This window comes from Cavia porcellus, unplaced genomic scaffold (assembly GCF_034190915.1).
Source record: "Cavia porcellus strain 051 isolate PalLab524CR breed Dunkin Hartley unplaced genomic scaffold, mCavPor4.1 scaffold_2, whole genome shotgun sequence".
Lineage (NCBI taxonomy): Eukaryota > Metazoa > Chordata > Mammalia > Rodentia > Caviidae > Cavia > Cavia porcellus.
The window spans coordinates 127562598-127578723 of NW_026947485.1; positions in this window are offsets into that span (position 1 = coordinate 127562598).

A 16126-nucleotide genomic window follows, 5' to 3' on the forward strand; every position below is an offset into this window, starting at 1 on the left:
TGATCACTGAAGCAAAGATTATTTTTATCTAGGGGGTTTATTTGTATGCTCACTGTAGTTTGCATTGTAATTTATTTCTGTTTTTTTTTTTCTATTTAGTGAGCAAACAGTTGATGAAGAAAATGTTAATGCTTATTCTAAATACTCAGTATGTATTTGATATTTTATTGTATTGATATTTCATTTTTCTCCTTAAGTGCATATCCTATAATAGGAAGCTCCTGACAAAAGAGGAAGACAAGAGAGATGACAGGTGTGGCCTGCCAAATGGAAAAAAAGGTTAAACACATGTGCCCTCACTGTAAGCAAGGCTTGTGTATGGAACATGTGGTTAATTTGTGAAGACTGCCTTAGGTCTTGAAACAAAGATCAAATTTGTGGTAGAATTTTGTTTGCATTTTCATGATGGTTCATGTAAGAATTTATTTCTGCTTCTTTTTTTTTTTAAAGATCTAAGCAGGTAGAGTTGATGTTGAAAATATTGATGTTTATTCTACACACTCATTATATGTTAAAATTTTAATATTTTGTTGATTTTTATTTCCCTAAGTACACATTGTTTAACATAATAAAATTCACAAAATTAAAATTAGTAATTCATCAATGGAAATATTTCTAAAAATAAATGTGGGCATTTACATGACCCTAAATTCTCCTTTAAAACAAAATGCGACATAATGCTCCATTAAAATGTAAACAGATGGACATTGCTGTAATTATACACAGGAATATCTTAAAGGTCACAGTCCTTGGCACTTACTTGCCTGGGTGGAAGTAGAGACTTCTCATATTATGTCCTATGTATGCATTGTACCAAAAACAGTCTTATAAACTCTAACATAAAATAAATTTTTAAAGAATGAAAGATGATTAGACATTCATTATTCTTGATCTTAAATCAAACAAACTTGGTAGGTCTTTTCTTGATGTCCTCAGAATTCAGTTTCCAAATTTACTGTCCTTATCTGAGCTTATACTGGAAAAAGACCTGACAAACAATTATCCTTGAATTGTGAAAATAGTATGTACATATCAAGCCATTAGTTTTGAAGTCTTTTCAAAATTTAAATGGCCTATAACTTTAAAATGACAAATATACATATCCCCTACTGTTTTAGTTACATTTTACTTGTTGCTGAAACAAAATACCTGAAGCCCAAAGTTGGGAAAGGAAAGGTTTATTTCTTACAGTTTTTGGAGGTTTCATTCCACACTCAGTTGGCTCCAAGGCAGGCGGGCATGGCTGGGCCCCAGTTCATGTTGGCCACCAACAGCAAGCAGGAACCAGCAAAGAGCAAGACACACTTTCTTCCTGCCATTACATCACATCCTGGCTCCACCCCTTTGTGGGTGGAGCACTGACACCATCAATCCAAGCACTAGACAATGAAGGAATAACAAGTGCACAATTCAAACCCCTGAGGCTTGGGGGCCACAGACATAAACCATGAAACCTACCTAGAAAGTAATTACTGAGTTCTGTTAACATTGTAAAATGTCTCTGTGAACTTATGTGTTAATAAACATAGGACATACATTTCTTTACACTGCTTTGAGACAATATCAAGTAGTAAGAGCTGTAACTCAGAAATAAAATAAGATCATGAATATAATAGATCAAGAGAATGACTTCTATTATTAGCAGATTTGGCTAGAAGACAGGTGGAAAAATAGTTCTTATAAAGTCCTAGCTAGGAAGGGAAAATATGTTACATTTACAATTAATATTTTACTCAGGCATTTATACTACATTTCCAGATATGTGGTCAGGAAGAGGATTTTTTGTTTTTTAATTTCATATTGTGAAGTAAAATTTAAATACTTTGATATGCACAATTCTTAACTGAGAAAAATCAGTAATTCTTAATTGAACAATATCAGTAGTTTTGACAAATGCAAACAATTCTTGTAACCAAAATTTGAATCAAAATATATTACCTGTGATTCTCATTAGTTAATTCTGGCTTCCTTGTAGCAACCAGTTTTGATATCTTTTGCAATAGATGCATTTTGCTAATTTTTGAAATTTACATACATTAAAATCATACAATGGATGCTATTTCGTCTGGCTTATTAAATTCAATGTGTATTTCATTCAATGTGTATTGTAATTTATTTATATTATTGTACAAATCAGTAATTTACTTTTGTATTGAAGAGCACTATGTGTTACACACATGCTACCATTTTTTACCCCCATTCCCTTGTTAGCAGTTGAATGGTTTCCAATTATTAACTTTTTCCCCCTCAAATGCATTTTATTTCAAAGAGAAAAAGAAAAAAAAAAACTGTCATGGTTTATGTCTGTGTCTCCCAGGCCTCATGAGTTTGCATTGTGTATTTGTGATGGTTCATTGTCTAGTGCTTGGATTGATGGTGTCAGTGCTTCACCCACATAGGGGCAGAGCCAGGATGTGATGTAATGGCATGAAGAAGGAGTGTCTTGCTCTTTGCTGGTTCCAGCTTGCTGTTTGCAGCTGCCATGAAAGGTTGCTCAGCCATGCCTGCCTGCCTGGGAGCCAACTGAGTGTGGACTGAATCCTCCAAACACTGTAAGAAATAAACCTTTCGTTTCCCAAATTGGGCTTCAGGTATGTTGTCTCAGTGATGAGTAAAAAGTGACTAAGACAAAAACCTAAAACAAAATTTCAAAACATGTAAGGACCAACTTCTAACTTCTATTAATGAAACTGCTATAAGAATACACACACACACATTGTTTGGGGTACATGGTTTTTATTTATATAATTGAGTACACAATGTATAAGTGCTGAGTACTGGAGCTGCCATAGGTTTCACTTTCTAAGAAATTACCAATCAGCTTTCCAAAATGACTGTACCACTCTGTAACTCCATTCATAATGTAAGAAAATGTATTTTGCTCTGCTTGTGGTCAATATTGGAAATATCAATTCATAAAATATTAGACATTTGACCTATTTAATTAAATCTTAATGTGGTTTAAAGTAATGTTTTTCCAAATCCTAAGAACACTAAATACTTTTTCCTGTGTCAGTTGGTCATTCATGTATCTACCTCTGAGAAATGGCTGTTAAATTATTTTTGATGCATTTTCCACATAACTACTAGGTTATAAAATTTGTTTATGTATTTTGGATATGAACTGTAGTGTGTGAATTTTTTGATGCTTTTACCTATTGTCTACTTTCTTAATGATGACTATTGCTAAACACACATTTCAAATTTGATATCTAATTTATCAGGTTCTAATGGCTACTGTTATCCATACAATCTCAAAGAATTTTCAGTAGTAGTCTCTTCATTTCTTTTGTATTTTAGGTTTTACATGTGTGTCCACGATTCACCTTAACTTGAATTTTTATAGATGATGTAGTGGGAACTTGAACATTAAAATTTTGTGAATGAAGGAGGAGAACTGAGGTTCATAATCAAGCCATTTAACATATCAAGTGCCTGTGTGTGTGTGTGTGCGTGCGCTGACGTTACTTAAGATCTAATTTTCTAGCAAATTTCACACATATGATAATTTATAGTTAATTGTATTCACAGTGTAAGTTTCTAGAAATTATTTCTCAAGTTTCTTTTTTTTTTTTTTTTTTTTTTTTAAGAGGAAAAAGAGAAAAACACAAAACAAACCAAAGCGGCGTAAGGGTACACGCAATACAGAACTACAAAACAAAACAAAACAAAACAAAACAAAACAAAACAAAACAAAAAACCATAACAGTAAGAAATTACCTGCTAGTAGATTACACACTATTTTCTTGAAAATAGTTCCTCAAATCACAGTATCAAAGAACACAAGGTGGACATTCAAACAGGGAGACTGCAAACAGCTGTGTTCAATGTTCCAAAAACATTGATAAAGTCAGCTATTTAACACCCCCAAACACACTTGCTGTTATATCCGTTAGAGCTCTTTTTCTTTTTTTTTTTTTCCCTCTCTTTTTTACAACAAAATTTACACATCTTGGATTTTATTACTCCTTAGTGCTTATTACTTTCTTTAAGGGGGGGGGGAAGAATACAGTCAACTATGGCAAAACAAAGCTGTCAGTCAATACCAAGGATAGACATAGCACATGGTGTAGAACAGAGTACAAGTTTATTAACAATGGTTATCAACGTTGTCCCTTGTTTCCTTAAAAAGAATTGTCTATCTTATTAGATATTATAAAGTTGGACAAAACAGTAGAGAACAAGACCAATAAAACTTAGGCATTGTAAACATTACAGGACTTCCAAAGAAGAAAATAGTCAAACCAGAATGGGTATCTTAGTGAATCTTATTGTCTTCAAAGTAGTTGCCTATGTCTTCAAACTTGATACTATCATATAGAATGGAACAGAGTCTAATCAGTCAAAACAAGATCATGAGAGTACTACAGGACTTCAAAACAAGTTAATAGGAAATCGAAAAGAGTTACTATTTATATATCCTAATTTTTTTGAATTTTTTCTTTAATTAAGACAAACATAAGAAATGACTAAATAATTTTTTTGAAACAATAAGGGGGAGATTGAGATAAAACAGGACATAACAATATAACAATAGAGGTCACAGCATGACTGTTTCAATAACCTAGTACTTCACCACCTTATAACCTGACTTAATAGTAGTTACCATAGTGTCTTTTTTCCTTGAAATATTTGGGTAAAACTTCATATACTCTAGCTTCAAATATTTTCATATCAAGAAGCCCAGAATAAAGCCTTTCTAGTTAATGAGTGAAAACTTTATAAGGCTTCAAGGCCACCTAATGGGGAATCATGATTACCACATATTTTTATATATTTGAATCATTACTTACATTAGGGAAACTATTCGGTATTCACACATGCGAGATTGATTTATTTCACTTATGAGTATGGTCTCAAGCTGTGCCCATTTATTGATAAATATCTCAATGTGATCCTTCTTTATAGCTGAATAATACTCCATTGTATAGAAATACCACAACTTTTTTATCCATTCCTCAGTTGATGGACACTTGGGTTGTTTCCAAGATCTGGCGATTACAAATTGTGCTGCTATAAACATAGGTGCACATATATCACTGTGGTATGATGCTTTCAGTTCTTCTGGGAATATGCCTAGAAGTGGAATAGCTGGAATAAATGGGATTTCCAGTCCCAACTTTTTGAGAAATCCCCAGACAGATCTCCACAAAGGCTGTACCAGTCTACACTCCCACCAGCAGTGCAGGAGAGTTCCTTTTTCCCCACAGCCTCTCCAGCATTTGTTGTCGGTTTTCTTGATCCTGGCCATTCTTTCAGGAGTGAGATAGTATCTCAGTGTGGTTTTAATTTGCATTTCTCTAATGACCAATGATGATGAGCATTTTTTCATGTATTTATTTGCCATTTGCATTTCTTCATCTGAGAATTGCATATTCACTCAGATGCCCATTTTTGGATTGGATCTTTGAATTTCGGAGGTCTGAGTTTCTTTAATTCTTTGTATGTTTTAGACAAGAGGCCCTTGTCTGAGAGAGAGTTCACTAAAATCTTTTCCCAGTTTGTGGGTTTTCTTTTCACTATGCTGGAGATTTCTTTTGACATGCAGAAACTTTTTAATAAGAAGTGGTCCCAGTTATTGATTCTGGGAAGTATTTCCCATGCGGTTTGAGTCCTGTTCATGAATTCTTTACCTACTCCTATGTCTCCAAGGTTTCTACCTATTTTGTCTTCCAATAGATTTAGTGTTTCTGTTTTAATATTCAGATCTTTGACCCATTTACATTTTAATTTAGTACATGGTGATAGACATGGGTCTAGCTTTAGTTTTCGGCAAATGGAGAGCCAGTTTTTCCAGCACCATTTATTAAAGAGACTGTCGTTCTTCCAATGAACCTGCTTGGCTCCTTTATCAAAAATAAGGTGGTTGAGTGTGTTCGTAGTTGTGGTTGTATCTTCTAATCTATTCCACTGATCTTCAGCTCTGTTTTGATTCCAATACCATGTTGATTTTACTACTGCTGCTTTGTAGTATAACTTCAAGTCAGGGATTGTGATGCCTCCTGCTTTGTCTTTGCTGCTTAGAATTGCCTTTGCGATTCTAGGTCTCTTCTGGTTCCAGATGAAATTTAGGAGTGATTTCTCTAGATCTATAAGGTATGTTGATGGTATTTCTATTGGGATTGCATTGAATCTGTATAACAGTTTTGGGAGAATGGCCATTTTCACAATGTTTGTTCTTCCTATCCATGAGCAAGGGATGTCTTTCCATTTTCTGAGATCATCTTCAATTTCCTTTTTCAGTGTATTATAATTTTCACTGTATAAGTCTTTCACTTCTTTCATAAGAGTAATTCCTAAATATTTCATTTTTTTGGTTGCTAATGTGAATAGTCCAGTTTCTCTTATTTCCCTCTCTGTAATTTTGTTGTTCGTGTATAAGAATGCTATTGATTTCTGAGTATTGATTTTGTATCCAGCCACATTACTGAATTTATTTATTGTATCTAAGAGTATTTCAATGGAGTTTAGGGGGTCTTCTATGTAGAGTATCATGTCATCTGCAAACAATGATAATTTAACTTCTTCTTTTCCTATCTTTACCCCTTTTATTTCTCTTTCTTGCCTAATTGCTCTGGCTAGTACTTCCAGTACTATATTAAATAGGAGTGGTGATAAAGGACATCCTTGTCTTGTACCCGATTTTAAAGTAAAGGCTTTCAATTTTTGGCCATTTAGTATGATGCTGGCTGTTGGTTTGTCATAAATGGCCTTTATTATATTGAGGTAAAGACCATTTATTCCAATTTTCTGTAAAGTTCTTATCATGAATAAGTGTTGGACCTTATCGAAGGCTTTTTCTGCATCTATAGAGATGATCATGTGATTCTTATTTTTGGCTTTATTGATATGGTGGATTACATTTATTGATTTGCATATGTTGAACCATCCTTGCATTCCTGGGATGAATCCCACCTGGTCATGTTGTATAATCTTCTTGATGATTTGCTGGATCCTATTTGCCAATATTTTATTGAGGATTTTTGCATCTGTGTTCATTAGGGAGATCGGTCTATAGTTCTCTTTTATAGTTGGGTCTTTCTCAGGTTTTGGTACTAGAGTAATATTTGCTTCCAGGAATGACTTAGGAAGGATTGCTTCCCTTTCAATTTCATTGAATAGTTTGAGGAGTGTCGGCATTAGGTCTTCTTTGTGTTTCTTGTAGAATTCTGCAGTGAATCCATCTGGGCCTGGGCTCTTCTTGGTGGGCAAGGACCCAATTACATTCTCAATTTCATTAGCAGAGATTGGGTTATTCAACAGTTTTATATCCTCTTGATCTAGCTTTGGTACTTCATATGCTTCTAAGAATCTGTCTATTTCTTCTGTGTTATCAAACTTTTGAGAGTAGAGGTTTTCGAAGTAGGTGTTGATGATCCTCTGTATTTCTATTGGGTCTGTAGTGATTTCTCCTTTTTCATTTCTTATTGCATGAATTTGAGCTTTTTCTTTCCTTTTTTAAATAAGGTTGGCTAGGGGCTTATCGATTTTATTTATTCTTTCAAAGAACCAACTCTTTGATTCGTTGATTCTTTGGATTGTTTTCTTAGTCTCTATTGCATTGATTTCTGCTCTGATTTTTATAATTTCCTCTCTTCTTTTGGCTTTGGGCTTAACTTGCTCTTCTTTTGCTAGCTGTTTGAGGTGTAGCATCAAGTTATTTATTTGTATTCGTTCTGTTTTCCTGATGTGGGTACTCAGTGCAATAAATTTTCCTCTCAGAACGGCTTTCATTGCATCCCACAGATTCCGGTAAGTTGTATCTGCATTTTCATTTTCTTTTAGGTATTGTTTAATTTCTTCTTTAATTTCTTCTGTGACCCACTGATTACTCAAGAGTGTGTTATTTAGTTTCCATGTGTTTGCGGAATTTTTGCAGTATCCTTTGTCATTAATTTCTAATTTCAGAGCGCTATGATCCGATAATATGCAAGGGATGATTTCAACTCTTTTGCATTTGCTTAAATATGTTCTGTGAGCTAATATATGGTCTATTTTAGAAAATGATCCATGTACTGCTGAGAAGAATGTGTATTCTGATGCTGTTGGGTGGAACATTCTGTATATGTCTATCAAACCCATTTGTTCACAGGTGTGATTCAGTTCTGTTATTTCTTTGTTGATTTTCTGTCTGGTTGATCTGTCCCTTGGTGTCAGTGGTGTATTAAGGTCTCCTGTTACAATTGTGTTACTGATAATTTGAGTTTTCATTTCTGTTAATAATTGTTTTATATAACTGGGTGCTCTGGAGTTTGGTGTGTATATATTTAAGATAGTTATCTCTTCCTCTTGGAGTTTTCCCCTTACGAGTATGTAGTGACCTTCTTTGTCCTTTATGGTCATTGTTGGTTTAAAGTTCACGTTGTCTGCAAACAGAATGGCTACTCCTGCCTTTTTTTGGATTCCTGCTGCATGAAGAATTGTTTTCCATCCTTTGACTTTCAGTCTGTGAGTATCTTTCTGGGTTAGATGGGTTTCCTGTAAACAGCATATGGTTGGATTTTGTTTCTTGATCCATTCTGCTAGTCTGTTTCTTTTGATTGGTGCATTGAGACCATTTACATTAATGGTTATTACTGTTAAATGCTGGTTAATTGTAGGAATGTTATCTCTCTGCTGTTGCATCTTTATCTTTCGGTTCTGTTTAATTATTTGCTTTGCTTAGTGGTTTTTTCCTTTGTGTATCTAAACTGTCTTTCAATATTTTTTGCAGGGTTGGTTTGGTGTTCATGAAGTTCTTCAGCTGTTCTTTGTCATGGAAGTATCGTATTGCACCATCTATTTTGAATGATAGTTTTGCAGGATATATCAGTCTTGGTTGGAAATCATTTTGCTTTAGGATCTGGAATACTTCACTCCATGCTCTTCTTGACTTTATCGTTTGTGCTGAGAAGTCTGCTGTGATTCTGATAGGTTTTCCTTTATAAGTGATTTGTCTTTTCTCTCTGACAGCTTTTAATAATCTATTCTTGTGTTGGATTTCTGGGATGGTGACTATTATATGTCTGGGTGTAGTTTTATTTTGGTTATGACTGTTTGGAGTTCTATATGCTTCACTGATCCTGATGTCAGTTTCTGATCTCATGCTTGGGAAATTTTCAGCTATTACTTCTCTAAATATCCTCCTGACATCCTTCATGTTGTCTCCCTCTCTTTCGTTAATCCCTATCATTCTTATGTTATTCTTCTTTGCATCGTCTTGCAGTTGTTGAATTGTTGTTTCCTGGTTCCTTGTTATTTTCAAAAGATCTTTCCTTTCCTGTTCACTAGCTGCAATCCTGTCTTCAAGGTCTGAAATTCTATCTTCACTTTCATTAAGGTGGTTTTTACAACTTTCAGTGGAGTTTTTTTATTTCCTGTATATCTCTGTGCATCTGCATTATGTATTCTGTTTGTTTCTTATATTGCTCGTCTAGGGATTCTATCTTTTTGTTTAGTTCCTCCAATTTTTTATCTGTGTTTTCTTTAGATATATTTAGAATCTCTTTCATTTCTTTTATCATTTCTTCTTTTATCTGGGAGATTATTTTGAGTTTGAATTTCTTTAAAGCTTCCTGGAGTTGCTTGTCAATTTCAGTGGCTATTGTGTCCGATATATGAGGTGGATGGGATATATTTTCTTCTATATACATCGCTCCTAGGGTTTCTTGAGATGGGCTGGAGGTTTGAGGTTGTAATTTGGTCTTTCGTTTTGTCATTTTCCTATATTTCTGTGTTTCAAGTGTTATTTGAAAGCTTCCTCAGGATCTGTTGAAAATCCCCTTCTATGTTTGGAGCTACTGGGACTCTGGCGCCGCGCTACTCCAAGCCATTAGGCCTACAGAACCAGTGGCCCTCCTCTGCCTGCTCAGAACTCCGCAGTTCCAGACAAGCTGGGCCTCAGGGAGACTGTGCGCCCACCTGCCCCTTGGAAGCTCCACAGTTCTTCAATCGCAGCCGGGTTAGGGTACTCACCACAGGCCGCAGTGCTTCAGGAACCTGTGGACCCTCCCTGGTTGCAGAGATATCCACAGTCCTCCAGACACGCAGAGAGGCCAGTGAGGGCACCCCAGATCTGCCCAGCCCCTCCTCTGCAGACCTATGTCCAGGCGCGGCAGCTAAACAGGCTGGGCTAGGCTGGTAGTGTGGGCCAGCCCACCTATCGGAAGCTCAGCAGGTCTCCAAATGAAGCCGGGAATGGGGAGGCTGATGTGGAAGCCTCAAACCCACCTCTCTCCTTCACTGCACCTGGAAGCCTGAGGGAACTCCAGCAGTCTGGGCGCAGAAATCCAGAGTTCTCCAAACACGCAGAGAGGCCAGTGAGGGCACCCCAGATCTGCCCAGCTCCTCCTCTGCAGACCTGTGGCCAGGCGCGGCAGCTAAACAGGCTGGGCTAGGCTGGTAGTGTGGGCCAGCCCACCTATCGGGAGCTCAGCAGGTCTCCAAATGAAGCAGGGAATGGGGAGGCTGATGTGGAAGCCTCAAACCCACCTCTCCCCTTCACTGCACCTGGAAGCCTGAGGGAACTCCAGCAGTCTGGGCGCAGAAATCCAGAGTCCTCCAGACACGCAGAGAGGCCAGTGAGGGCACCCCAGATCTGCCTAGCTCCTCCTCTGCAGACCTATGGCCAGGCGCGGCTGCTAAACAGGCTGGGCTAGGCTGGTAGTGTGGGCCAGCCCACCTATCGGAAGCTCAGCAGGTCTCCAAATGAAGCCGGGAATGGGGAGGCTGATGTGGGAGCCTCAAACCCACCTCTCTCCTTCACTGCACCTGGAAGCCTGAGGGAACTCCAGCAGTCTGGGCGCAGAAATCCAGAGTCCTCCAGACACGCAGAGAGGCCAGTGAGGGCACCCCAGATCTGCCCAGCTCCTCCTCTGCAGACCTGTGGCCATTTCTCAAGTTTCTAGAAATTATTTGTCATAGAGCCAAAACTTTTTACCTTATCACCAATGTTTCCTCTTTCTTCCCCATGTTCATTCTCTGATCATCACATTTGTATTCTCTGTGTCTAAGGCTGGCACTTTAGGTTCCACATATAGTGTGCTCTTGAAATATTTTACTCTGTGTCTGTCTTATTTCACTTAGCATAGTGACTCTCAAATGTTTCTATTTGGTCAGAGTTGCAGGATTGATTTCTTTTTTTTTTTTTAAGCTGAATTATATTTTGCTGTATATATGTACGTAGCGCTCTCTCTCTTTCTCTCTTCCTCTCTCTCTCCGTCTATAACTTCTGTCTATGCTGTACAAATCTATATTTCTACCAATGTAACTATCTACATCTGTCGCTCTGTCCATCCATGCATCTGTCTTTCTCTGTGTTGTATTAATATATGTTCCTACCAATACAAGTTTTGCACTGTTGTCTTTCTTATCTTTTGACTTTGTTTTAGTAGCCATTGCAATATGTGTGAGTCGATATTCCACTGTTGTTTTTTCTAAAGTTTGGTTGTTCTCATTTGCTAAATAATTGTATTTTAATGGGTTCAATGGATTGCTTTCATATGAGTGTTGTGGAGTGCACAAATAAGTTAATACATTTTGATTTTTTTGATGATCAGTGATATTGAGCATATTTTTATAAACTTGTTGGATTTTTTTTCTCTTCTTCAGAAAAATGCTTCTTAAGGTTCTTTGCCTATTGTGATTGGATTATTTGGAGGATTTACTTTTTTGTTATTTTTTATTTTTTGTTATTTATTTATTCTAGTGGATTTATCTTAAATATTAACTTCTTATGTGATTTCAAAATATACTCTTCCATTTTGTAGGTTACTTTTTCCTTTTTTGACTGTTTCTTATCAGAAATCTTTAATTTGAAGTCACACATCTTCCTTGTTATTGCTTCCTTTGCCAGCACAGTTAGTGTTTTATCAGACAATAATTGTCAACCTTAAATTCATGGAACTTTCCTTATATGCTAGAAGTTTTGTGAGTTTGGGTCATATATTTAGATCTTTGCATCATTTTGAATTAAATTTTGAGCACTATATAAATTAATAATCTAATTTCATTTATTTGCATGTGAATATAAAGTTTTCCCAGCACTATTTGTCAAAGAGACTGTCTTTTTCTCATCTTGTGTTCTTGGCATTCTGTTGACGATTTCTTGACTCTATGGGTAGAGCATTATTTCTGATCAGTTCCACTCTTTATGCCAGCAGTGTACAGTCCTGAAAACTGTAGCTGTGTGACAGAATTTGAAATTAAGTACTTAGTAGCACATTAATGAAATTTTTTGTTAAAAAAGAAGAGTACAAGGCCTGCTCCCTTGGATGCAAGGATTGTTCAAAACGTGCTAGTCAGCAAACGCGAGGTACCATATTGACAGAATTAGAGACACTAATCCCTGACCATCTCAGTAGACGCAGAAAAAATACTGAGGCACTGCAATGCTTTTTATTTACAAAAACTCTCAACAAATTACAAATGAGAAAAATGTACCTTAACAAAATCAAGGCCAGATGTAATGATTCCATAGCTAACATCATACCCAGTGGTGGCGGGGGAACAGCTTTTCTCTATAAGCAGGAAGGAGACATGGACACCCACTCTTACTACTTCTGTTCCACAAGTAGTAGAACTTGCAACGACAGTGATTAGGCAAGGAAAACATTTACCTTCCAAACCGGAAAAGAGGAGATAAAACCGGCTCTGTTGCACACGAAATGATCTTATATGTATGGGAAACTGTATGAATCCACCAAAACAAAATATTAGAACTAATTGATGCATTCAATAACATAACAGGAAATAAAAAAAGTCCACCAGATAAATTTGAGATATAGTTATTATTGATATAAAATTGTTTAGGTGTGTATACGCATAGCATCTGTGATAAGAACCATTCTTTAATTCTTGTAGTATTATTTTTCCTTGCATTGTTTCTGGGGTTTTACCAACTTTATTACTCAATATAAAGAATTAAATTTTTGATTTGATTTAGAATACTCTGCTATTTTATTAATTTTCACTGTGAAATTAACTGTTTTGTCTCTTCAATGTGCTTTTAAATTGGAACCACTTATCACTGATTTTAATCATTCTTCTAATATCAGCAATGAAAGCTTTCCTTCCCCCTCTACATACTGCACTGAGCACATTAGAGCCATTTTGACCTGATGCCTTTTAATTTTCAATTAAAGACCAATATTTTTTACCTTATAATGTGACATCTTTGATTTATCAGTTATTATTAAAATGTCAATTTTAAGCAATTATTGAATTTCTCAATTTTTATAATTATTGGTTTTTAATTCAATTTTGATTAAAGAGCATACTGTAAGGCTTAGGCTTTTGAAATTTATTGAAAGGGAATTGATGCCCTAAAATGTAGTTCATCATTGGTAACATTCTACATATGCCAAAAAAGCATCTCTCTTCAACACTGCATTTTACAATGTAAGTACCACACTGTTAAATAGATAGCATCTAGGGCCCTCTGCGTACTTACTGATAGGTGTTGAAAGGATTTTTTTGTATAATTATGTATTCCTACCATTTTTGGTTATGTGTTTGGAATAGTACTGTATATTTACACATTTATTATCTTATGTGTTCTGGATATATGGATCCTTCCTTATTATAAAATCTGACCCTTTATTTCTAGTGAAACCTCTCATTTCAAAATTTAATTCATTAAATATCTATATTACCACTATGATATATGTTTTTTATCTTTTACTTCCAATCTACTTCATATATACAAATATATATATACATAATGTATGTATGATTAAACTGCATTGCTTGCAGACTTCTACTTACATTATTTCAAATTCAAATTCTGAAAATGTCTAATTTTAAATATCACATTTTGTTCAGAAGTATTTTTTGCATATAAAGAGTTTTTTATTTTAAAGAGATAGGATTAAATATAACAAAACAGAACAAAACAGATCATAAGGAAACAACTTTAAGAAATACGGATTGCAGAGCAAGTCCACTGGAGATCTTCACTATTTATCTTATTGTCTTTAGTTTTCTTTCAAGTAGTTGTCCCCATCTTCACACATATTGAATACATACTGAACATTATGGAACTAATCTAATCATAACAGGATGATGAAAGCTTTTTAGATCTTCAAGATCTGACACTGGGAAAGTCAATAATGACTGCCATAATGTCTCTCATTTTCTTGGAAGTAGCTGTCTTTATCTTTATGTATGCTTTGAACAAAAGAGACTAGGTTAATATCACATTGAACAGTGAATAATAGTATTGCTAGATTTTATATCATAATGCTAAAGAATTAGCACTGTGTATCTTAGTGTCTCTTCTTCAAAGCATCTGTTCATTACATCGTGCATTATATAATTGGTTCCCATGAACTGTTTAGAAAATCTCCCCGGGTATGAATCTCTACCTGTATATCTATCCTTTCTGTATTATAGGGAAAAACAGATCAAAACAAATTCCTAGAAAAACATGAAATGAAAAAGACATATAAAACCACAATATTAGGTAATCTACAGTAGTTACTATGCTTTCTCTTGTTATTTTCAATAGAATTGTCTACATCATCAGACATAATATAATTGAACATAACATTACATAGCAATTTTAATAAAAACACAACTTTGGAGATATTGTAGGGCTTCAAAAGCAGGTAATAATCAATCTGGAATGGGTATCTTATTATATCTTGTCATCTTCAGAGTAGTTGCCTCTGCTCTTAGACTTGATACTATCAAGCATACCAAATTCAAATAAAATCAGTTAAGGCAAACAGCAGTCTAACAAACCAGCTTCAAATAAGATCAGTCATAGTAAGACAATGTAAGTAATACAGGGCTTCAGTTTAAGTTAATAGAAAATTAAGGATAGTTACCGTAATATAGCCTGCTATTTTTGGGATAGCTGTCTGTGCCCTCAAATCTAGTCTGAGTAGACAAACCAGAACAAAATAAAATCAAACTAAACAGAATGATAAGACTAATGTGGCTTTTAAATCCTGATACACTATTAACAATGTCTTCTGCCTTCCTTTTTTAGGCAATTTCTCATCTTTCCCTTTCTCAGGATGCTTTGCATATTTTGGGTCAGAGTAGCTCCTTTAGTTTTTAGATTAGGGGGTCAACCCATCATCTATCTGAGTGGTGCTGAACGTTTTTACCCCTGAGCTGTATTCCTTTACTTAGTAAAGCCACAAGGTATTTCTTCCTTCTAGCTGAGTAGTTCTCCACTGCACAGAAGTGTCATGATTTTCCAACCTATCTGCAGTTGCTAGATGAGTTGTCCCTCTTTCTCTCTGGTTCCCTGTCACATATAGCATCATTTTTTCATCTTTGACTTTCAGCTTATTAACCCTCTTTCAGGTTGAGTATATTTCCTATTCAGAGCATCTCAATGGATCCTGCCTCCTAATCTACTCTGCCTGTGTTTCTTTTCTGTTAGTGTATCAAGGCTGTCTATATTAAAAAATTATAGCTTACCATCTCTGCCTCATCTCTGCTATTCTATTTTTCTGCTATTATTTGTCTACTTTTTTCCTTCAATCCACTGTCTGCCCTGTTCATTGAGGCCTCTATGCCACTGTTGGTGGAATCTTGGTATTTTTTTTTCTCTCTCTCTAGGATATCCTTCAGTATTTTTTGTAGGGTTGGATTGGTGGTCATGAACTACCACAGTTCCTCTTTGTCTTGGAAACATCTTGTTTCTCCATTAATTTTGAGAGAGAGTTTTTCAGATACATCAATCTGTGTTGGAGGTTATATTCTTTCAGGGTTTGGACTATTTCTCCCCAGGCTCTTCTTGATTTGATAGTTTGTATGATAAGTCTGTTGTTATTTTGATGATTTTTCCTTTATAGTTGATCTGCTTCTTTGCTCTTTAATATTCTGTTATTGTGGTGGATTTCTGGGATCTTGATTATTATATGTCTGGGTGTAGATCTGTTTTGGTTGTAGTTGGTTGAAGTCCTGAATGCCTTATTTATCTGGATATCATTTCTTTTTCCTATACTTGGGAAGTTTTCCTTAATTATATCTGTGAATAGCCTTTGTAATTCATTTGTGGTTACTCCTACTTTTTCACTCATGTTTTTTATTCTTAAGTTATAGATCCTCTTTCATCTTCTAGCTTTTGAATTGTTTCTTCCTGGATCTTTGTTATTTTTAAGAGGTCTTTTCTTTCTAAATCACACATTGC